Source organism: Anomalospiza imberbis, chromosome 13 (assembly GCF_031753505.1).
Source record: "Anomalospiza imberbis isolate Cuckoo-Finch-1a 21T00152 chromosome 13, ASM3175350v1, whole genome shotgun sequence".
Classification (NCBI taxonomy): Eukaryota; Metazoa; Chordata; class Aves; order Passeriformes; family Viduidae; genus Anomalospiza; species Anomalospiza imberbis.
The window spans coordinates 16,264,785-16,288,433 of record NC_089693.1 but is presented as its reverse complement, the minus strand read 5'-3'; the positions used below and the strand labels follow the sequence as shown (position 1 = coordinate 16,288,433).

At 42.0% G+C, this 23,649-nt stretch overlaps 1 protein-coding gene and 1 long non-coding RNA gene across 7 annotated transcripts in view; both read left to right on the top strand.

Moving 5' to 3' along the window:
- Positions 1-23,649, top strand: part of RORA (RAR related orphan receptor A) — a 516,409-nt gene that overhangs the window by 216,651 nt on the left and 276,109 nt on the right. The gene's annotated exons all lie outside the window — the stretch shown is intronic.
- Positions 1,636-22,815, top strand: LOC137482048 (uncharacterized). Its single transcript, XR_011003852.1, has 3 exons — positions 1,636-2,097; positions 21,342-21,414; positions 22,406-22,815. It is a non-coding gene; the product is annotated as an uncharacterized lncRNA (long non-coding RNA).

Genomic DNA, 23,649 nt, shown 5'->3' with positions numbered 1-23,649 from the left:
TTTACAAATGGGAGAGGGGTTTTCTCTGAAATACTTAAGAGTAAAAATAAATGGGCTGAGCTGGTTTCCAGGTTTCCAGCTGTCTGGCTTACTAAATAAAATAGAACTGACGAAGTACAGAATTGTTCTCCAAATATAAGAAGCCTTCAGTGTGCCTCAAAATACCAGTAGCAAAGTAAAAAGAGTAAAAAGAGGTTAAAAATTTGGTGAGAATCCTTAATGGAAATTGAGCAAACAGCTCTACTGTCAAGAGGGAAAAATTGTTTCATATAGGAGTGATGATGCGTGTCCTAATAAAAGACATCATTTCACACCCACCAGGAATAAGACATATTCTGTACTTTTATATCCCATCTTGTTTTGAGTAGGAAGAATATCTTTTTTAAGAAGAAAAATCTTGCGTTAGGAAAATGAAGAGGAAAGAGGTTTTCCTACATGCTGGAGAAATTAATGAATCATTTCCATCAGAGTACGTGCAAAAGCAGAGGAGCTGCCATAAGAGAAGGAACAGCTGATTTTTCCAATTGACCTTTGGCACAGAGATGATCTGGTCATGCTCTAACTAATTCTGACAAAGGTGTTTTTAATGAGGGGGAAAAATAAAAGCTAGGGCTCCTTCATCAGCTGAAATGCTAAATATGTTGAAATAATTTCTGCTGAGTTTTAAAAAGGAAGATTTAAAACTGCAGTCAGAGACAACAAATCCAAGAGAGGTGACAAACAGGTGCCACGTCACACTACCTTTGCTCTGTAGTCTCGAGTGGGAGGAATATTTTTGCTAGATGGAAGGTGTGTGTTCAGGTGAGGAAGTTCATCCAAGACAGGCACAGCCTGAGGCTCTGAGTCACACAGGCAAAATCCCCTTTGGAAATGCAGGTAAAGATGTGTGACACCAAAGGGGAAGATGTCGGAGTGTAGGGTTGTTCTGGGAGGAACCTGGAGGACGCCAAGTGTTTAAAGAGGGTGTTGAAGTGGGTGACAATCACTCTTTCATCTCCTCTCTTTTCTGGCACACTTCCTTCCTTCCCTGGTCCTGTCCTGGAACCCACATCTCCACCTCATAAGGCAGCAGCTTCCTCCGAGCCACCTTTCACTTCCCACTCCCTGTTGGGAACTGCAGAACAGGAGAGAAGAGGCAACACCTGACACCAGAGGGAAACACTGAACGGAGCCTGATGGGGACAGGGAGGTGGCTCTGTGAGGCAAGTCACCATCTGTGGTTGTCCAGGGGCTCTTGGATCTCCAGGCTGCTCCCTTGGGTGCTGGCTGCAGTCCGTGCTGTGCTGGCTGCAGTCCGTGCTGTGCTGGCAGCCTTGGGGCTGCTCTGGGCACAGACACCCAAACACAGCTTTGGGGCTCTTCCTGGGCTGCCAGCTCTAGGTGGAATGAAGCTGCTGAGGACAGGACAATAGCTACCCACACCTTGGAAGTGGACAAGAACACCATCTCTCCATTTCTTACTGAAATACAGCAGTGTTTTGTATGAGTCTGGGCTCCAGTTTTCCAGCTGCAAGCTACTGGCTGATTGGTTTAATAATTTCTTGCCTTCTAATTGAAGGTATGTACTATGCAAGTGCTTTATTTCTTTCACCAAGTGTTATTCATCGCTCTTGCTGTCCCTGACTTCAGAAATGACCCAACTGATTGTATGCAAGGGAGTATCCAAGAGCAGAGGAAATGGAGGGATGGGTATGCACTTGTACCTGGCCAAAGAGTTAAAAAGAACTATTTTTACAGATTTTGTAACAGAAGGACACACAATTTGAGGGATGTAGAGGAAGAGTTGTGGGTGAGGTACACCACCTCTCCCAGGTGACTAAAGCAAGAAGCACCTAATTGTCCTACAGGTGGAGATGCACTGGCATTCTTATCTAACTTCTGCACTGCCAGAAATACGAAACCCAGAGAAGGGAGAGTCTCCAGCTGCAGCAAAGGCTTGAGTGGGAACTGTTTCTGTAAGGCAAGAAGGCCGGAGAGTAGGCTGTTTGGAGTTATCACCAGCTAGAGACTGGTTTTATGAGCTCATCAATCAGATGAGGCATTTCTCTAGGTAAATGAAGGCTCAGTGAACAGTTACTGTGATCTGGAATCTCTGAGGTAAGCAGAAGCCTGGGAACAAAGTGATGCACTGCTCTTGTTTCCTTTCTTTGCAAACTGCTTGTCAGCTGAGTGGGAGAGGCAGCCAGGGATGGCTGAGGGAAGGGAAAATCTGTGCTTTGTTCTAACCCCTTGGCTCACTCTTTCTGGAACTTACCCAGGTACCAGCTTAGTTTGGTGCCTTAAGAGAAGCTTCTTTTTCAAGGCCTTTCTGAGGTTAGCTGATACAGTGTCATCCAGACACATACAGATGAACCTCAAAATTGCAGCAGGAACTTTCATACAGGCTTTTCCCTTGGTTTGATATGTTCCCATGAAGGTTTTAGAGGGGTAGGTTTTTGTTTTAATGAATTCCAAGGCCTTTAAGAAGTGATACTTACTCAATATTTCATTACGAGGAGTACTTTAACAAATGCTACAATAAACTGTCTTTTTCATTTTAGTGGTGTCCCAAGGAATGCATTAGTGTTTGAAGCTGAAACACTTTGACATCAGTCTGGGTGATGAGTTGCTATGGTTTCAAGGGCAGTGGTAGTGCTAGAGAAAGACCACATCCCTGGAATGTGCACACGCAGTCCCGGGCTCCTATATATTTCATGACCAGAACATAGGATTTGCCTTCCACATCAGTGCCTTCATCACAGGGCATAAGGAGAGACTGAAGGAAGATGTGGAACTGGATTGCTGATGGTTAACAGCTCTTCCATCCCATCTGAGCAGAATGTGTGGATGTGGCAGTTTCCAGCACTTTGATGGGAAGATGGAAAGCTTGGGCCTCGTGGAGCTCCCCGCGGTCGCAGGGGGCATTTCCAAGGCAGGAGATCGGAGTGGGAGGGAGAGGGTTCCCATTTTCATGTGTAATAGACTCAACGCAAGCCACATATTTTAGCTCGAAATACTTTCTTCAGGCTGCAAAAGGTGGCATGTTTTTATCAGGTACTGATCACAAACTTGAAGTATTTGTGTATATATGCTGTCTCTGAAGATGGAACAATACAGCAGGATTTTTTTAAAACATAAAATATTTTTTAGTAAGCAAAAGATAGGTATATTAGAACCTTGCTTTACTTATCACTTAAGCATCTTTAACTAAAAATAGAACCCTAATCAGTTTCCCCTCGAGTCCTTCAGCTTCCAAGTAGGAAATAGATAACGGCTGGATGTTTAAAACAATACAGTATTTCACATTATTTCTCAGTACATCATAGGAATGTGAATTCCTCTGAGTTATATTTAATGCAGATAGTTCTAGAAAATATCCAGGAGCTTCACTGTGGATATTGAAATGCATCTCTGAAAGAAAGAATGTTTTCCTTAAGTCTTAATGAGTGCCTTACTGATTTGTAATGAACGAGCCCTCTTCTGGACAGCCTCTCTTTCTGGTGAGGGTTACCCTGGTGGATGCTGTTACCTTGTCCTCCAATATTTCAGTTCCTTTCTCAGTGTAGCCCAGCATGCTTTAGAACAGCTGCTGACATCTGGGGCTGTGCTTCCCTTCTCCCTGTGCCACACAAACCTTTCCCTCCTCTCCCCAGTAAAACAGCACAGCCACTCCTCAGCTCCTTTGCAGCCTGCAGGGACGGGTCCCAGCTTGGTGCCCTGCCAGCCCTGGGAGCTTTTCTCCATACCAGGTTCTTCTCTAGAAGTTGAGAGGTTATCAGGACCTGGTGGCTTCAAAGAAACACTGTGAGGGGTCCCATGGTCCTCTCCTTTTTCCTGCTTGGTTTTTTTGAAGGGTCTTGATCCTTCTTCCTTCACCTCTGTTTTTCAGTCTTAACTTGCAACATCTGACTTTTCACCAAAAAAAAAAAAAAAAGTACCCTGTAATTTTGGATGTAATGATTTGATCCTTAATGAGTTTACTGATGTGTAATCATGGAGGGAAACCACTTGCAAATGAGCAGTGTTCATCCAGAAATTCAGCCTTCTCACCAAAGTGTTCGAGGGAGGAACAGTGCCAGAGGAGTTCCCAAGACTTTGAATTCAGGCATTTCAAACTCAGAACAGCTGTATGTACACTGAGGCTTTTCTCTTCATTTGTCATCTATCTAACAAGCTCATGGCACATATGTGTATTTGCTTGTGAATTACGAAGAAATGTTTTGGAAGTCTATGGGGAATCCAGTTAATCAGTTTGATTCATTGCAGTGCTTATGATGGCTGAGCCTCTGAAGCTTTGCCATTTTCTGTCAGTAAAGTTCAGTGTAGTCTAAGCCAAAATTGTTGAAATTAATATCTTAACTTTTATTACCCAAAGAAATTGTCAGACCTCTCTGATGATTTCAGATGGAGTGACAGAACTTTTTTTAAACTTTTTTTTTTAATGTTTAATTTTGTTCATTCATAGTGCAGGATTATACAGATTGTGGGATGAGGAAATATTAGTTAAGGTACAGGTCTTCCCAAATCTTGTGTGGCCATTTAGGTAATTTGAAATTTTTTTTCTCTTCTCCAACTGCTACTTAACAGCTTGTAAAGGTCTTTTGAAACTCTATTACTTTATGCATTAGAGATTTGCCTGCTTCCACCCTCCCCCTTGTGGGATTCTGTGAGGCTTTTTTCTTGTATGCTGTGCCAACAGCAGATTTTGCCTGAGTTTTCTTTTTCTCATTAACATCAATTGAAGTGAGACATCAGAAATCCAGGACCATTTGCAATGACAGGACAGTGCCAATGCTCTTCCTTTCATAACCCATAGGAATAAAACTATGCAAAGCATCATTTCATTATTCACATTATGAGAGCCTGCATAAATTACAAATCATAAGCTAGGAGAAAAAATCATTATATACTTTGTCAAACATCCCAAGTTTAAATTTTAAGAGGGAATATGAGAAAGAATTTAAAACAGTCAAAACAGTGGATTGTGGAAATGTTTGTTTTCCCTTGTTAATAATTTTATCACAAGGCATTATCCTACTTTGGCAAGTGAGGGTAAATGCCAGGCCATGTGTTTCTTTGCTGCTTTACAGCAGGTGTGTATAAAGAAAATCATATTCTTGTTGTGGTTTGCTTTTTTTCCTCATAATGTTGAAATATTGAAGGCACTGAGTTGAAATTGTATCCTTTATGCAGCCTTCCCTTGGTAACAGGTGAGGTGAAATCCCCCAGCATATTGTGCCCCTCAGCCCTCCTGAACTGAGCAAAATGCCCAGCACACATTTTGCAGTGCCAGGACCTCTTCTTGAAATGAACTGTGTACAGAGGCTTCTAAAAATCTAATTCTTTATAGAGAAATAAATCAACACCTGTCTGTGGTTTAACTTGAAAGCTCACTGCATTTTTGGGCTTATTTCACTGTATGTAGTTTTTATGTGAAGATCTCTGAAGAGAGGAGATGCAAGGACACAGTGATTAGTGTGAGCACTGATTTTGTTTTCATTAGATAAAACATTTTGGGCTGATTAATGAGGCAAAATCCCATTTAATTCAGTGGAGAAAAAGACATATTGTAGTTATACTTAGAGTATCCATCCTCTCATGCTCTCTTTTATTGGATTTTGGTCCCCAGGAGCAGAATGAAGCCTTTTTCCTCATGGGGAGCAGGCAGAGGAGGCTCTGTCAGAGCTCTGAGCCACTTGGGTTTTGTGCCCCTTGGAGTTTGAGCTGGGGGCTGATGCTGGGGTGCAGCAAGAGCTGAGGGCTGTGACAGCAGGCTGTGCCCTGCCAGGCACCCAGGCTGCAGAACGTGCTCATTAGGCAGGTGAGAAATACATTTCCTGCCTTAATGCCTTAAGTCTTGCCACCTTTTCAAGTTACAGAAATGGGGAGGTTTTTTTGGTTTGGTTTTTTTTTGGAGAAAATTAGTAAGAAATGAAAGATGAGTTGTTATCTTTAGGTATCCCCTGGGATCAGGGTTATCATCTCTGTAATTAAGCATTGTTGTTTAGGGAGAGCTTTTGGAAGCTTCATTATAAGATATTTAGGAAAATTAAAGACGTTTAAGTGAGAGCTGATGTTAAAAAGTTGTCAGAATTTATATTTGAAAGAAACTGATAGAACTTACTGACTTTGAGACTTAGTAAAAACCCAAACCCACTAAAAAGCCAAACCTGTGTGATTTTGCTAATTTTCCTAGTTGCCTGGATAAGATCTATAGAGAATAACAGTCTTAAATCTGGCTGGGGAAAAGGAGGTTTCTTTTTTTTTTTTTTTCTTTTTTGTGGATCATGCGAAGCAAGTGTGGGTTTTGAAATAAGAGGTAGGGCAGATAGAAAGCCTGAGATGCTTTCATTCAAAGGTGTGATTTAATAAGCACATGACTCCTTGCTATTCCTAAGAAGAAATTAACTTTAATAAAAATAAAAATACAAGGATCAGCATATTGTTTATTTGAGGGGAGAAACCAGGAAAATAACCCTTTCTATCAAATTTGAGATGAAAAGAAGATTGATGTTGCATCTTTTCTAGCTTAATGAAACATACCACATTTGCAAAGTGGCATTTTAGGGTGGTTGCAAGGCAAATGCAGCATGTTTAAGGGAAAGGGATTTCATCCCTTCCCGCATGCAAATGACCCAAAGTTGCACTGTTCATGGGCTGCTTTCTTTGTGTGCCAACTTTCTGGGACACAGGTTTCCAGTGCAGCTGGAGCCAAGAGTCAATGAATGTGATAGGAATTGGAATGTCCTACTTAATACCCAGTACCTGTTAGTTTGTGCCTGTGCAGAATCACTGGCAGGACTCTTCAGGAAGTGTGCAAGTTGTTTACAGCAACAACAACAAATGTCTTCAAGATGGAGGAAAATAAAGAGCATTTAACAGTCACTTCACATAGTTCTTCTTAGATTGAAGTAAAGTTCAGTATCAAAGATTTAAACAAAGCCAAAACATAACCAAAGGCAGTGTTACTGTAACTCTAAATGTCATACATCCCTTACAGAAAGTATCTCTCAGATTAATTATGGAGCCCCTGGATTCCAAGAAATCGGTTATAGAGGCAGGAGGGATGGCCCTCCAGGGGGAAATCTAAAGATGTTTCATGACAGCAATAAAAAAAAAAAAATTGTTAGGCAAAATAATTGCTTAGGAGAGGCTTTTTAAAAATAAAATAAAATACAGGGAAGTCATTAGCTTGAAGTAAGAATGGAAAATGAGAAGATGACTTGAATGCTATTTAAAGAATTAGTTAGAGAATAGAGAGGGCTTAGTATGGCTGTGTGTAAAACCGATGGCCAGTTTCAAAGATTTTACTCAGCCCTCCTCTGGGGTTACCTCGAAGTGCTTCAGAGGTTTGGGGCTTTTTGCCCTGTAACATTGCAGGAGGCTCTCGTTGCTTTGGTCTGACCTAAACATTCCATTTTGCTGGCCCTGTTGTTTCTGCTGCCCAGCTGGCCTTTACCATTTACAGCTGTTGGGGCCCTTGACTGTACAAACTTTGTCAGACTGTGGTGAGGTACAGTCACCATGGAAGCTGTTGTCTCTGGGATATATTCTTATATGTAAGTTAAAATTTGCAGAATGCTGTGCATTGTAGTTTAAAATGCTAGACTAGACACCTCTGTCCTTTCCCTTCCTTTGAAAGTATTGTTTCTTACTTTCATGATCAAAATATTTAAATACTTTGATCGTATTCCTTTCCTCTAAAATCATGAACGTAACTGTTTTCAAGCATGTACAAGCACGTGACAGAGCAGCTTTTGTAGATTTGTGCTGGCTTAGGCTCAGGGCCCTGGCAGGGTTCAGGTCTGTGCTGGAGCTGGCTGCTGCCTGGGGTCTGGAGGAGCTGCAGCAGCCTTGGCTGCCGGGCCCAGCAGGGGAGGCAGGAGGAGACACAGCGAGTTACCTTTGGCTGCTAGAGGCATTGCTTTCCCAGGTTTGCTGAAAACTGGGGTTGTTATCTTGTTAGATGCAAGAGGAGTGTTCTTTTCTAGTCTGTGTGCTGCCACCTTGGACCATTTCTGCAGTCAGGACATCCCTCCAGCCTTGGCCTGTTTCTTGAACCTCTCTTCTCTGCCTCCTACACTCAGATAACAGTGGGGCTTCCTTCTGCTCCTCCAGGGTACAAGGGTACATGCTGGGAGAGGGCAAGAAGTGTCACCTCCTTGTTCTCACTTCTGCTGTGCCAGTGTACTGCAGAACTTTTAAGGGCAGATGGGAGGAGGTGTCAGTTTTTCTGTAGTTCTAGGATGGGGCTGTGTCAGGTTCTGGAGACTGGACCTATTCAGTACTAGGGGTGAGGCTAGAATTGTAAAGGTCCAGAAAGGGTGAGCTTCTCTTCTGGTTTTGGGGTGCTTAAATTTTGGTCAATTTGTGTGAAGTTACATGTGAATCACTCTCTGGGAGCAGGTTTTCTGTGCTTTTTTCCCCAGGGTCATCCTTAACACACTTTTTTTTTTTTTTTTCTATAGGCAGAGGTCTGAGCAGCTGAAATGGAATCACAGTTTGAGCTGTGATATATGGCTGGTCTGTAACTCACACCTGATTCCATTTCTTTTACCTCTGGCAGCACATCAGGCCATCTTCTTTTCTGTAGCTTGTCTTGCCAGTCCCTCTTCTCTGCCTTCGCTTGTTTCTTCTGATTGTTTGTTTCTCTTTTTTCCCTTTTAATGTTATGTTCTTTCCAGAAGAGCTGCATCCATGTATGTCACCAGCATATGGAGAGGACTATAACTGTGATAAGGCAGAAAGAAAAAGAAAACCAGAGTACTTCTATAGGAGATCTTGGTGTTTATTGCACAGGAATGATGGTTGTCAAGATAAAGGGTAAATGAGAGCCAGGCAAATAGAGAAAGTGATCTGGGGAGCCAGAGCTGTGTAATGGCATTGGTGCTACAGAAGGGTGCAATACCCAGTGCACAGCCTGAGGCAGGACTGACTTCTTGATGTCAAGTGGGGACCTCTGTGAGATGTGCAGATCAGGAGATCTCAGGTTTTCTACCATGTGTAAGGAGTTGCTGTGGCTTCCTGCCCCCTCCTGGTTAGCCAGGGTTCAGGAGAGTGCTCCATTCTGGATGAAAGGCTGTGGAAGAGCTCTGGAGACCTTGCCACAAGTTAGAGGAATTAACACCAAGACAAATTACACCAAGACTTCTTCAGAGCTGGTAATGGACAGGTTGTTCAAGTCCTTGTCTTCCTGGGACCTTTGGGACAACAGTGAGCTTCACCAAAAATAGTTTGCCAAGAATCCAAGATATTTGGATTTTACAGGTTTGCTTTTTTTTTATTGTGCCAGATTTCATGTTAAAGTAGGAATAAATGTTATGTGAACAGGAAAGCTTGACTGCTTACTTTGCACTTGTTCTAGGTTCCTAACTCACCCTCTTGAAGTCAATCTATTTTACCTTGAAATTCAGTCTATCAGATAGGAGAAAAAGTAGAAGTGTGGTGTTTGGACTTGACTTCAGCATTTTTGATTCCTTTTCAACTGACTGCTACACATCAGCCAGCTTGGTCAGCATGTTTGCCTAGGAGCAGCTTTTAATTTGCAAATTCATGGCTGTCAACGTGTCCTCCTTCATTCCGGGACTGAATGTAGATGCAGCAGGCTGCCTGGGATCATCATCTGTGAGTGCTGGGTCGTGATGATGCTCAGACCCATCAGTGTTGTACTCAAGGGCAGGAGCACCAGGAGCTGGATCCTGCTGCAGCTTGGGGGAGTGTGGGCTCTTTGAGGCTTCCTGTATAAACTGGTCACCAAGTGGTAGAGGTGGAGCAAAGTTCAGAGGCTCCCAGCCCGTTTCCCTGCTGCTCCAGGACAAAGCTTGGTGTGCCTGGCATGGAGCCACAGTTACACTGGGTGTATTTCCCCCTCACCAGGCGCTGTGTGTGGCTCTGGGCAGGTTACAGAGTTTGTGGCACTGTGGTTTGATAGAGTCTGGCAAATTCTGCTTGTACCTTCTGCTGGCTGCTCTGTCCCAGTGGTCTGTGAGCGCTGGCAAAGCCTCCTTGCAGAAGAGGGAGGAGACTTAGAGAGTTCTAGATCTTTAGTTTTTCAAAGCGTTGCCGTGCAAAGCGGTGGGCGATGGTTTCATCAGCGCTTTTCCACATAACCTGGTTTATGGCTCTCAAATTGGTTTCTACAGGCCTTAGGATAAAAGGCCGGAAGAGCTTTTCAGCAAGGGTTCCTGAGCTTGATGTGCGGGGCTGACTGGAAAAAAGAACAGAATTTTGTGTTTGAAATGGTTGACAGAAAAAAATAAAGCCCTTGCAAACCTCTCTGCTGCAAAGAGAAATACGGCATGTGGCGATTGACAGATTTACGTATCCAGATAAAATCTTCCACTTTTCCAAAAGCAGAACTTTCTCTTTATGCAATGTTAGTTTCAAAGCTCCCAGCTCCTGCTGTGCCTAATGGCAGGTATGTTTCCAGCGACTTCCTTTTCATGCCTGAAAATGGGATCATTCTCAGGTCTCCTCATTGTCATCTGGTAGCTATTCCCTTTCACTAATTTCCCCAAATGAGTTGTGGCCCACTCCGAAGGCTACAGGATTCATTAGAGTGAAGAATAATAAGAATGTCCTTGGTGTTTGAACAGGAAGAAAAGATCCCAAAGGCTGCCAGAGATAAAGATCACCCACTGAAAGGATAAAAATGAACAATGCTTCTTGCAGGGAACCTAAAAATACAATACTCGACTCTCGCACCGGGTTTAGTTACTGAAATAACAACTGGATTGTACAGTCTCAGGATTATTTTGGTCTCAAGGAAGAATTAAGTCTTACAAGTTAAAACAAAATGCATATCAGGGAAAACATAGGTTCAAGTCTAAACCATGCCCTGTGTTCTGGGGTTAGCCCAGGTTTGTGCATGTCAAGGTACAAGGCTGGAACTTAGAAGATCCTTTTTCAGTACTTAACTCTTCAGCAAACTTCTTGAGTAGCTTTGGGTTAGTTGATAGATGTTTTTATGCCTCTTTGCTGTTGGCAGGTTTTTTGGAAGTCAAATGGAAGTGACTATGAGTTTCTGCCTGAGAAAGTGGGCTATGGGTGGGGTTGGCTGCTGGGTTATTTTGAGTTCTCTGTTGTCAATAAGACATTGCAAACCAAATTGAGTACACTGTGAAGTTTGTGACATTGGTCAGGCCGATTACTGTTGCCTTTAAGAAGAGTATTATTATGTGAATCTCTGCTTCAGCTCCTTGCTGGGTGGTAGTTCTGCATTAATAGTTATATTTTCCTTTCTCTACTGTAACATGGATATGTATGCATAGGATATGTACACACAGGTAGAAATGATGTTTAGCAATGGATCCTGCCTAATACAGTCCAGTTTTTAAGACCCTATAAAGAGGCACAGCTCTGCATTTATTTTACTGTACTATAGAAACACAATTTCCTGTTGTGCCAATGTTTCTGAGTCCTGCTTCAGATCTTAGAGCTGGAGGAGAAAGAAGAAAAGAGGCAGCCTTTACAACTGCAGTCACTGCAACTAATTGTTCCTACTAGGTAAGGATGCATTCCTTTTACTGGCTCTCTGATGATGGCTTTTTGTTTCTACCTACAAGCAAATCTAATTTGCAAATGAAAAATTTCATTATAGCAGAAGTTGCCTGCAAGGGAATTAAAGGAGGCACATTCAAAAGAATTCAGCAGATTGTAAAAATGCTTCTTAAAGAATGGATTTACGACCCCAATTCACAATTAAAGCAGCAATTGCTTTTAAGTGGTACCTATTACTTTAAAAAGGTTAAATATACTGACAATAGAATTTTAAGGCAATAAGGCAGCTTAAGTGAGCAAAACCTGTGGTAGGTAATTGGCAAAGCTCACTTAATATTTTTTGTTTGCTATCCAAGAGCTATTCACGATGCCACTGTAACAGTATGTTGTTGCTACAACAGAGCTGACAGTTTTCTGAGATGAAAAGGAAGAGAATGGAATTAATCACACAAACTTCATCATCCAGTCTGGCATAACGGAAAGTGAGTTCTGCTACACTTGAACTATTTTAAATAACTTCATGTTTTATTAATACAGGTTTTTGGTTTTTTTTTCTGTTAACCTCTTCAGCGCTTTCTGACCAGAGTTCCTGTGTGATTTCTTGTCCTTTGCAAGGCTGTGCCCTGATCTCTGGCCAGCCTTGGCATGTCCTGCCTGTTGTGCACATAAAGAGGAGTGCTGGCAGTGCCACGTGTGTCAGGTCACACAACAGTGCCACTCCAAGGGTGGAAATGGGGCAGTGTCAGAGCTGGGTGTTCCTGCTCCTGCTGCCCCTCTGGGGAGCTCCCCTCTCTGGAGTGGAGTCTGCAGAATGACTGCTGTTCTAGTATAGCCCACCAGGAGCTAGAATGTTTGCACACTTTTTGTCTTTTGTCCACAGAACAAAAATAGTTGACTATTTCTCTTAGCCAAGAGAAATAGCAAACTGTAACTGCTTTGTGTTGTAGTGTCTATTTTAACCTTCATTCCAGAAAACCTAAGATCCTGCAGAAGAGCCAGATGATTGAGAAACCTTTATCATCTTAAAAATACCATACGTTTTAGCAATTTCTTAAATTTGAGGTAAATGTGACTACACAGAAATAAGCTTGTGGTTGTCTTTGAAGACACTGGCAGCATTCTTGTTCAGAAGAGACAAAATAATTTTCAAAATATTTGTCTCTTGCTTAGTATCCGAGTGTTCTGATACTGTCTGCTTTGTTTGACATTGGGCAGAAAGTGCCTAGCAGACCTCATGAGTCCTGTGTCCCTTGAGAGGGAAGAAAAGAGAGAGAGTACAAGGGATGAAGATTTTCTTGGATTTTAACTTGCACATTCATTATGGTTTTTCACTATTTTTTACCTCTTCTGTTACATACTTAGAGGCCTTTTTTTGGTCCATTGTTGGCATAAGGTTTTCTCAGGTAAGTAATAGTGTCCTCTTTTTTAATTCAGTGAGTTATCATTTGACCTGTAAATGCTGCAGTTTGGCAATATTTTGATATGTTGGCCTCTTTGAGGGTGAAGGCAAAGTGTTTGCAGAAAGATAGCTTTAGTAGCTTCCAAGGAAATTGCCCAAGCTCAAATCTTTTACATATTTAATGTCAAGCCATAGATGTCTTTGTGCAGAGGACACAGAATTCTGGTTTTGCATTAGCTTGTACATCACACTTTGCTCAAAGGATCACTTTGATTCCTTTCACTGTCTTTCCATTGGAGTTGCACACTGCATCTGCTGTGATGTAACCTTGATATGCTGGATATTTGCCCTGAACCTGTTATGAATTTATGTTTCTATCTGGAGTTTGGGTTTGCATCAGAAGACAGTGAAGGCTGGATCAGTTGAGTCAGGGAGGAGTGGGGGCACCCCAAAACCCTGAGCTTTTAGCTCGGGGTGTGTGAGGTACACCTTGAACCAAGGAGCCTCTCACAGCTGTGCATTGCTGCTTTTCTCAGGGTTTGGCATTACTTCTGTGTCTCAGGAACACAGAACACATGCAGAAAGAGGAGGAAATGGGTGTTTGAAATACTCTATTGAGAAAGTCAAATGTTCAGCTGCTGCACTTCTTGCAAACAGATGCACATCTGTTCCTCTACCTGTGAGATCAAGTCTGTAATGAAGTGATGATTTTGTCTGATTACAATGTGTGAAATTGTATCATTGTCTTGAGAAGTTTTACTTTTAGTTAATCTTTTACAGGTTAAGAAAAGACTAATTTTAGAAAGCATTCAGACTCACTGTAGGTTTTAGTTTGGTTAAATTCCTATCCCATTTTTTAGATAGTATATTCCTTTAAAGAAGAGAATGTGGAGTTGTGATAAATTGCTCTAAGCCAGGAACTACTTTTATACACGTTGCATTTATATAACCTGATACAGAGCTTTCTGTAAAGACTGAGAGAAAAGTACTGGTGCTTGACTCTGTCCTGGAACAGTCAGGAGGAACAGATCTGGTTGCTCCTCTTGAAAAATCCCAGTTTTACAAGAGCTGTGTTCTGGGCTAACGTCGTATCTTATTTAATGTGAAATTGCAGTAGCAAAGGCTTAAGAGCCTCCAAGGAGAGTGCAGTTGAATTGCCCACTCTTACAGTTACTGTGCTGGCACTGCCTTCTAGGACCTGTTTTAATGAAAACAAGTATTCTTCATTCACAGATTATATTTCAAGAACTGTGGCTTGGGTTTTGGCAATGAGATTTCATGGTGTGTATGTGGTCTGAGGGACCTCACTTAAGAGAAGCCAGGAAAGATATTTAACCTGACCCGATGTAAACTGCTGTCACGTGCCATAGGTGTGACCATGATCCGAGGTGGGACAGCAAGCATTTTAAATGAATATTAGAAAAACCCAGCTGATTTCCAGACACTGAAATCTGCTGGATTTCAGCACTGGCGTGTTCCTTTGCTGGAAAGCTGAACCTGACCTTCTCTCTCCTCTTGCCTTTGGGCTGCACTTCTTCAGTCAGTGGTTGTTCCTAGTGCCACTGTCGCTTTGGTTTTTCTTGACTGTCTTTTTGCTCATTTATCTTATTATAGTGCTTTAAGTATGACTAGTCAATTTGCTTCTTTATGTGATGTGGAAATGTTTCATCTCTGCTTTACAAACACTGACAGTGCTTTTTGGCACAGGGATTGCCAGCCAGGCTATTTTTTTTTCAGACTCTTAGAGGCAGTGAAGTTTTGAAACAAAAGTTTTCTTTTTTCATAGGCTCTGAACTTTCAGATTACAAATCACTTTCTACATGCTAATAAGCTTAGATAAGCAGAGTACATGTTAACACTGTTGTACAGATGGGGGAACCGAGATACGGGAACATTAAGAAACTTGCTTGAGGAAGTCTGTGGGAGCTGACCTTATTCTGCGAGAGACCCACGCACCATCCTTTTCCTTGTCAGATCCTTTCTTTTTATTTAAGCCCCTCCCTCCAAGAAGTCGCTGGTACATAGAAAGCTCTTTTGGATTCTGTCTGTGTATCTATATTTACCTACAGCTATGATAATTTATTACACAGCATTCCATGTGGGGCTGCACTGCTCAGCCGATCGCAGAGTTTCCAGTTTTAGAAAGCAAGGGCTGCTTTGCTGGTGATCTGGCAAGCTGCAGTTTGGAGGCAACTGCACCAGGAAGCGAGTTCTGCAAAAAGTACAGCGGGTGTGTGGTGTGGAGCTGACTTGCATAAAGAAAGTGTTCCTTCACCTCAAGTACCCTGCAGGTCGTGAGCCTGCCTGTGCTGAGCTGCACACTCTGTCCTCATCTTTAAATAAGAATCTCCAGTGTTTGGTACGGAGGAGAAATGGGTGTTATTCCCCTCCTGCAGGAGTGGATGTATGGAGTTAAACAGTATAGGGAACTAGACATTTACTATTACCATGGCAACTTCAGATGATGATTTATTAAGCCATATTTTTTTCCACAGTGGAGACTATGCATTTTTGTTGGTTTGAGCTCTCCAGAGACTGTGCCTTGCCACTCCCTAACGTGTCCTTTTCTCCCATCCAATTCTTTGCTTCTCCTTGCTGAAATTAAAGAATAATGGAAATGTGTGTGTAGCAACCTTTTTGTCAGTCAGCAAAAGCTTGGTACAGTTTATGGCTTTATTAATAAATACACTACTGCTGGTTACCACCTTGGACTGGGACATAATTCCAGTGACTGGCATAGCAAAGGCAGCAGAAGGGAGAGGGCTTCTCCAGTGGTGATAGAGCACGAGATACTGCAGAAGGAGTGGGGGAGGGCTTTTGGCCTCACTAGGCTCTGTCTATTGATCTTTTAACTGTCCCTGTTGCTTTCATTCCTCTGTGTCCGTCTCTTCCTGCTCTTCACCCCGCCGTGGTTGTTTCCATAGTCACCCCCAGTGGTGCCAGTTCTGTGCCATTATTCCTACCAGCTTGCCAGGGCTCTTGGAGCTGCGCTGCCTCTTTGGCATCCGTGACCTGCTCTTCTGATGCAGCTCAGTGGAACTTGGCATGTTTGGCTAAATCTGCCAGTTCTGTAGTTGTAAGGTGTTTGCAGAGCGAGGGCCTCAGTGAATTCTGTGCCCATGGTGGCATTTGCCAGCCCTGAGGTGTGTCACTTGTGGAGCAGGGACACAGGGGGCCCTGTGGCCGCCGTGCCCAGGACACTGCAGGGCTCCAGGACTGCTGTGCAGCCCGGAGAGCCAGCTTTGTTCAGCCTTCGGAGTGCCAGCTCCACACAGCCCTGAGTAAAAGCTCCAGATGCAAATACAGGGAACTTGATAAATTATTCATTTTTGAGCTGCGTAGACATAGTTTGAAAATCTTGAGGATGATGGTAACCAGTCCAAGCAAACAAAACGAATGGAGCCGTCTCCGAATATAGAACCACGAAATGAGTCTTTGGAGCAGAAAAGCTCTCTCAAAAATCTGTCATCTTATCATGCATCTGTCTTTACAAGCAACTAGTGATTTTTATGGCTCTAACCTCTAACAACATTAATCCACATGTAATAATTTCTTTTTTCAAGTCCTTGTGTCAGTGGGTTGGGGTTTTATTTGTTTTCATTCTTTGAAGTACAGAAATGTCCTCAGGATTCTTAAATATTATAGTTGTGATACATCTTGATGTGTAAACTAGTTGTCCCCTATCAGTTTCTGCTGGGTACTTGCCTTTTCCCACTCAGATTTATTCATATGGTGCAGTTTTATTATCATTTGGCCATATATATGATATTCTTTTTTAACTTGATTAAATCGTTCATTATGGACTTCCTAATGTGATAATTATGTAATTATATGTTGATGTATTTCAGTATTGATTGCATAAGTGTATAAATAGCTAATGCATAGCTTTGTTCTTCAATTAATGCATCCCTGAGTTAACTCCACCAGGAAGAGAATACATACCTACACACGTGTGTAGCATGTAACTTGTATTCTTTCTGCAACTGCTTTCACGTTATTTAAGCTTGTTTTATGATCGCAGGGCCCCAGCCCTTCTCTGGGGGAACATTCTCCCTAGTTTTGTCTTTTTCTCCTGGAAATCTGGACTGCACTCTTCTAGGCAGGGATATTTTCCTGACTTTTTCTAAAGCATGTTATAAAGTAATAGAACATAAATCTTAAGAGCATTGATGGCCAACATGCTCTAAGCATGTGGATCAAAGTCTTGCTAATATTCCTTATTTAGCAACATAAGGATATCTGTATGTAAGGGGTTTCTTGAAGTTTACACATGTGAATACAGCTCCATGACTGGTTTTAGGTGTGAAGGAGTGTCTGAGGTAGAATGCTACTTCAGCTGTGATTACATTCCTTTGCATCCTGCAAGTATTATTCCATACTGGTATTTTGAAATGGAAGACTTAGGTGTGGAGGAGGAAAACTCCATCTTTTCAAAGTCTTAACTGTGTAATAGAAAAATGTTTCTAAAAAACATATAAATTTTACCCTCACATCTACCCCTCAAAAAAGTCATTCTGTCATGCTGGACAGAGTTTTTAGGAGCCATTTTTCGGTTTCAGCTAAACTGTGCTCCTTGCTATTGTGTGTGCTTGCAGCTGTCATGCAGTTCTATTGTTTGACCTGTGCTGCTAAAATAATTCATCACTCGGTGTTCATTGCCAGCAGACAGTCATATATCTCCCAGCAGTACTCATAAATTTGCCTGCCTTTTGGATTTTCACATAAAACACGAGTTAGAAAGTGTGTTTGTTAGCTCTTGCTGTTACCCCATAGAAATGAGGTGCAGTAGAGAAGCTAAAATCTGATCACAGACCAAAGTTGAAAACTCCCGTTGTCGTTGTTTTTAGAAAAGTCAGCACAGTATATTGCAGTGATGATACAAAAAGCCACTCTGCCCAACTCACCAGCTGCTGCAGGGACACTTTCTGTAATTCAGTGCCTATTGGGCACATCAGAGATTTGATTCTGGCTCCTATTATACAGCAGTATATATGCCTGATGAAAAAAAAAAAAATCTGTGCTAAAAGCATCTAGGAAGATGGAGAAGCAGGAAAAGGGACAATTCACTGGCTGCCTTTGCATTTTAAAATCCTCTTCTGCTTGACAACCTGAATGATCTCCCTGGGTAAAAAAGTATCTTTAACAATAACAAAGAGAAATTAAAAAAAATCTTTAATAATAAAAATAAAAGATTAAGGAAAACCCAAACAAACCCAAATACCCCAGCCCACACAGGAGCCCCAGAGAATCACTGGCTGGACATCACAGTAGGGTAGCTGCAGTCTGGCTGTTATTATCATGTCAGAGCAGTCTCCTGGGAATTGCTGCTGCAAACTCAGAGGTGCCTGGGGAGACTTCAGGTAGCCAGGAAGGAAGGGGGTGGCGGGTGGGGAAAGGAAAAAAATCAGAACAAACCCCAGTCCCATAAACAGCTTGTTAAAACTAGTGGCAGAAAAAAACCCTGTGAACACAAAAGGCTGTATTTGACACTCCTGCATCTCTAATAGATTTCAGAAAGGAACTTTTATATTTATCTTATCTGACTCTGGTTTGGCACCAGTCAGAAACTTTTGTTGTGTAGACCCATAGATTTTTCTCTCCACCTGTGGGACTTCCATGGGATTTGGTGGTGTTGCAACTCTTGCTGTAAGCAGCACCTCTGCCCCTGTGCTGCCGGTGCTGAGCAGATCGTGAAGTCTTAGAGAGATGGGCTGCTTTAGCAATATCTCCATGAAACTGGAAAAGCACTGAAAGGATTGAGTATAATAAAGGAAGTTCACTGCAAAACTGGGAAGCCTGTGTCCTCGTGGAGAACTTGTAGGCATCTGGCTTGGGGAGCATCCTCAGTTTCCCTGCACACAAGTGCAGTTCTCCACGTGTGGAACATGGTGCTTGCAGCAGGTAATAGACAGGTTAACTCTTGCAATACCTTTCGTGTTCCATGAGTGGCACAACAGCCTCGTGGCATAAAGCTCCCCATTTCAGTGAGGGTGAAAAGAATAAGTCAGAGGTGGAACAAATTTTGCTTTGCACTGGCGACATAATGTGGGATTAATGAACGAATCCTGAGCACTGCTCAGTGCTGTTCTCCATGAAGGCATTCAGGGTATGTTTAGTGGTTTGGAATGTGGCTTATCTGGACATCAGGAGGAATTGCCCCCTTGGGGATGCTGGGAATTGTCAAGACCTGGAGAGGGAGGAGTGTCCTGGAGCAAAGCAGGTCTTCAGTCACTTCCAGGAATGCAGGAATATAAAGTGATTTGGCAAAAACCTGTTAGTAATGGCCAGTTTCTCCAGTGTCAGGAGCCCAGTTGGATTAGTTACAGGGATGCTTTTGAGTCCTGCAGATGCAATGATGAAATTCACCACAAACACCAAGATATTTTCCAGTGTTTGAAGGGGGACAAGAATTTTGCCCCTAATGTTTTTACTTTTTTTTCCCAATGAGGACTTTCTTCAAGAAGTTAGATCAAACTCAGTCATATTAACATTAGAGCAATTCATGTGAGGTAGGAAAGGTTGATTATAACAAAAGAGAATTATTAATAGGAGAATAATTTACATCAAGGAGATAGTGGGAGTAAAGTGAATTTTGATGTTTTGAAGGTTGATTGGGTAGGTGGGTGTGTTGACAAAAACAAGACAATCATGTCTTCTTCAAGAACTTAACAGGCTTCAAGGATTTAACATAAAATCTATGAGCTCTGTGGAAAGCACAGGATCATTTTTTGTAAAAGTCCAGAATATAACTTCAGTTATATGCTGACCTTTCAGATCATGCTGTCACCAAAGCATTTTCTTTTAAATAAAATTTTTCTTTTAACATTTCTAGGGTTAAGCACTACAGTTCAATTTTATTCATTGATATAACTTATCTGTAGCTTCTAGAAACCTTCAGGATAATATTCCCAGTTATCAGAAAACATTTTCCCTCTTGCAGAGTCATATATAGTGGGACAATCTTTGGTGTGGGTGATAGTGTGTTTCAGTAATAGCAAAATGCAGACTCGTTCACTTTGGTTTTGTTTGATTTTTTAGCAAGTAAATCTTTAAATGTATTTTTAATTTAACTTAAATAGAAGTCTTGATATGAAAGCAACTTGTAAAATGATATCTAGGGAAAAGCAGATAAATCAGTGGTGTGGTGGTTTTCTTGTGCAGTTAAATCTAAGTTCAGATCTTAGAGGTGTTTTTTCACCTATGGTATAATATGGACAAGTCCTCAAGTGGATTCTGGGTTTTTCCTCTTTTCTTAGCATGTACACTAGAAAAGCTGTGTTTGTACCAAGGCATAGTTCATACTGAAATGTAACATGGGAGGTTGGCCTGCTTGGAAAGCTCAACAATCAGATCCTTCTCAGCTCAAATAGATGGTTTGGTATTTTGCACTTCAACCTTGGTTTGTAAAATTAGTGACTTGAAGGGATAAAAAAGAAATAGGAGCAAAGGCACTTAGAGCATGTCTGTGAGAAAACAGCAGAAGGTGATTTAAAAATGAGCCAGCAGGGCTGGAAGGTGGCAGGTGGGGAGGCACTGAGGGTCTGAAGGTCCTTCCTCCCAAACCTTCCCCCCTGGTTCTGCCTTGTGCTGAGCCTCAGGGAGCTTTGGTCTCCCTTTTGCATTAACCTGCTCACCCTTGAGCTGGGCCATGGAACTCAGAGCACATTTTGGTCTCTGCTCTTACTGCACCCAGGTTTGTATCAGTGTTTCCATCATATCCATGGGTGATCTTGGAGGCTGCATAAGATGCAGGCAGGACAGCCACAGCTTTGTGCAGAGAAAAGAAAGTTTTTGTCGTGTTAAATCCAAACTGATTAAATCCCACATGGCTTCTACATCTGAGTGTTGTATTAAATTGCTAGATACTTCCTAAAGGTTTAGAGGGGAAAAAAAAAAAGGGCAGCTGAAGGTGTTGATGACTTTTTCTTGGCACCTTTCTCTGTTAGCAAATTTCTAGCCTTTAGACCCTTTTGTAGAGTACTAAAAAAATCAGTTTGCTATTTGCACAGCATTTTGTGTTTTGGTGATTTCAGTGCCAAATTTTGCAGAGATCAAACAGAAATTTGTCAGCTTTATTGACATGTGTATCCCTTCCTCTGATCAGTCCATGGTGTCCCAGGGCAGAGGCTAAAGAAGATCAGTTTAGGGTACCTGTACTCCCTTATTTCTTATCCAGTATGCCTCTGTTGGATTTTGTGGTTTTTTTTCCTCAATATATAGTCAAAGGAAGCAGAAGATGATTTTCTGGAGCAAGAAAGGAAGGGTGTTTATTCAGATTCACTTTTTCATTGTATCTTGTATTTTCACTGCATCAAAAATGATGTGTCTTTTTGATATATCTGAGTATTAGAACCTGCTGCATTTCTTGCTGGTGGATTAGGCCATCTGAAGAACTGTTATGTCAGCCAGTTGTTTTGGTTTTTACTGTTATTATTTCTATATTACACTGGTTTTGGTTACAGAGGTGTGGTTTTAGGTGTTTCTGGGCACTGTCTTGGAAGATATTAAAGATCAAGCCTGCAGGAATATTTTTAAAGGTATGTATTGTGGACATTGAGGTGTTATCCATATTTATTTTTACAAAGATGTGCAAACACAAGCCAGCCCAGTGACTGTTGTGCCTGGGGAAACCTCCTGGGGTCTCAGAGGTCACCAAGTTGTCACCGTTCCCCAGCTGGGGACAGGTGATCTGCATGGGAAGGTCCCTTTGTTCTGAGCAGGGACAGAGGGAGCAGCACAGTCACCTCACATCGGAGGCAGGTACTGCAGAATGCCCTTTGGTAATGGCCCCTGCAAGGATGAATGGAACAGTCAGGCTTTCAAAAGCTCAAATAAATAACTGCTGGCACTCACAGAACACCAGCCCTCCATTTGGGAAATACCACTTGATGACAGAGTTGATGAAAGGTCCTCAGACATCAAACACATCAACTACAGCTAAAAAAAGCCATGCTATATATGGTCATTCCTCTCTTTGGGAAGCCATTCCTTCTGTTGTTCTCCTTGGCTTATTTTAGTCACCCATTTCATACCTCCTCTTCAACACTTGACCCTTAAAGATAACCAATCTGTGGTGATGATCCATATTTTCTTCAGAAAACTAGGAACCAGGAAGACTCTTGGTGGCTGTGCTAAAAATTCCCGATTGTTTTAATTACTGTTTTATATCAGTGCATCTTCACCTTTAGGTGACAGATGTGATTCCTGGGTTTGAGAACTTCTGTGAAGTCATTTGTAGCATTTGTTTCTGACAGAGAAGTCCATGCAGTGACAGGGTGTGCTCAGTGCTCTCTGGGGTTTGATCTGAAGCCCTTCTTGCTTCTTCTTGCAAGTTCTTTTTTTGTTGCAGCAGTCTGTGCACTAAATGCAGCTCTGGCTAAACTGCCTCATCTCAGACACATGTTCATGGAGAATCACTGTGAGGTGCTACAGGAATTTGACAAGGATCAGAACTAGTTTCAACACTGTTCAATATTTTTGTCAATTACTTGGAATAATCTTTCTTAGTTATTGCTGCTTCATTTCCAGGTAGCACAGAGTGGCAGAATGTGAGATAAGAAGGTAGTAGACAATTTACACAAAAAGCTCTGAGTTGTTTTGCCTGTTTAAGTAGAGGATCTAAAGTAAATAAATGTCCTTGCCTAAGAAAAAGAAATGTTCCAGTGGGAGAAGACTCTGCCAAGCAGAGCAGAGATGGTCCCCTTGACTAAGAGCTGCCAGCAGGCAGGCTGCTGGTGGAGAGCTGTGATGCAATACTTGTTTGTGTACGTGGGAATGGGAGCTGGGAGAGAAGCTCTGTCTGCTTTTATGCCTGTGGACCTTGGCAAGACAATTCTAAAATAGTTGCTGTCATGCTGATATCCATGTCTGAGGAGGGATGTTGAGGGTAAAGTTCAGGAAGTCAGCGCAGAATTCTTGGGGTAGGATCAAATGGTTGGTCTTCACTTGGAGCATCATCTCTCACATTTGTCTGTGGGAAGAGCGGGTGTCTGTAGGGCAGCAGTGTGTAAGAGTCTTCAGAGAAAGCAAATACTGGGTGCTAGAGGAAATGGGAACCAGTGGCTGAAATAGATGAATTCAAATCAAGAGTAGGTGAAAATATTCAATTCTAAATCTGGTTAAATATGGGAAGGGATTACTGGGAGGAAGAGCTGCCGCACCATTTCCGGACATCTGCGGCTTCAGCTTGGATGTTTTTCTGTAAGAAAAGTTTTAATCAAACACTGTGGGCCCAGTGCTGGGGTTAATGATGTGAAAAGCAATGACCTGTGATGTGCACGTCTTAGGATATGCAAGAATAGATCATCCCACTTGTCTTTTTTTAACTTTAGATTCTATGAATTGATGGATGTCCGCTAGTGATACAGCTTGAATCTCTTTGTACTTTGCCCTAATTCTACAAGTCTTTGTACACATTTTTCTCATTATAACCTTAAGAATACCTAACACATTATTCTGTCAGTCTGTTAGCTACTATTAACAGCCCATGTGAATCCAGTCATTGGTGCTGTAAGAATTACTTGGGAAATTCACTTTCTCATGCAGGATTTTGATAAGATGGAGGTAATCTTGACTTTTAATTCTACATTCTTGAAGATAAATGTCGAGACATTCAACTTTTTTCATGAGAAAATTATAATAAGTCTCAGTGTTCAGAAAATATAACTCAATGCTTGCATGTTCAGCAGCACAGAGTGCCATACCTGGCATCTCTTGAATTTTCTGTTCTTTGAAGATCAGGTATTGGTCCCTCTAAAAAGCCTGGCTACTGC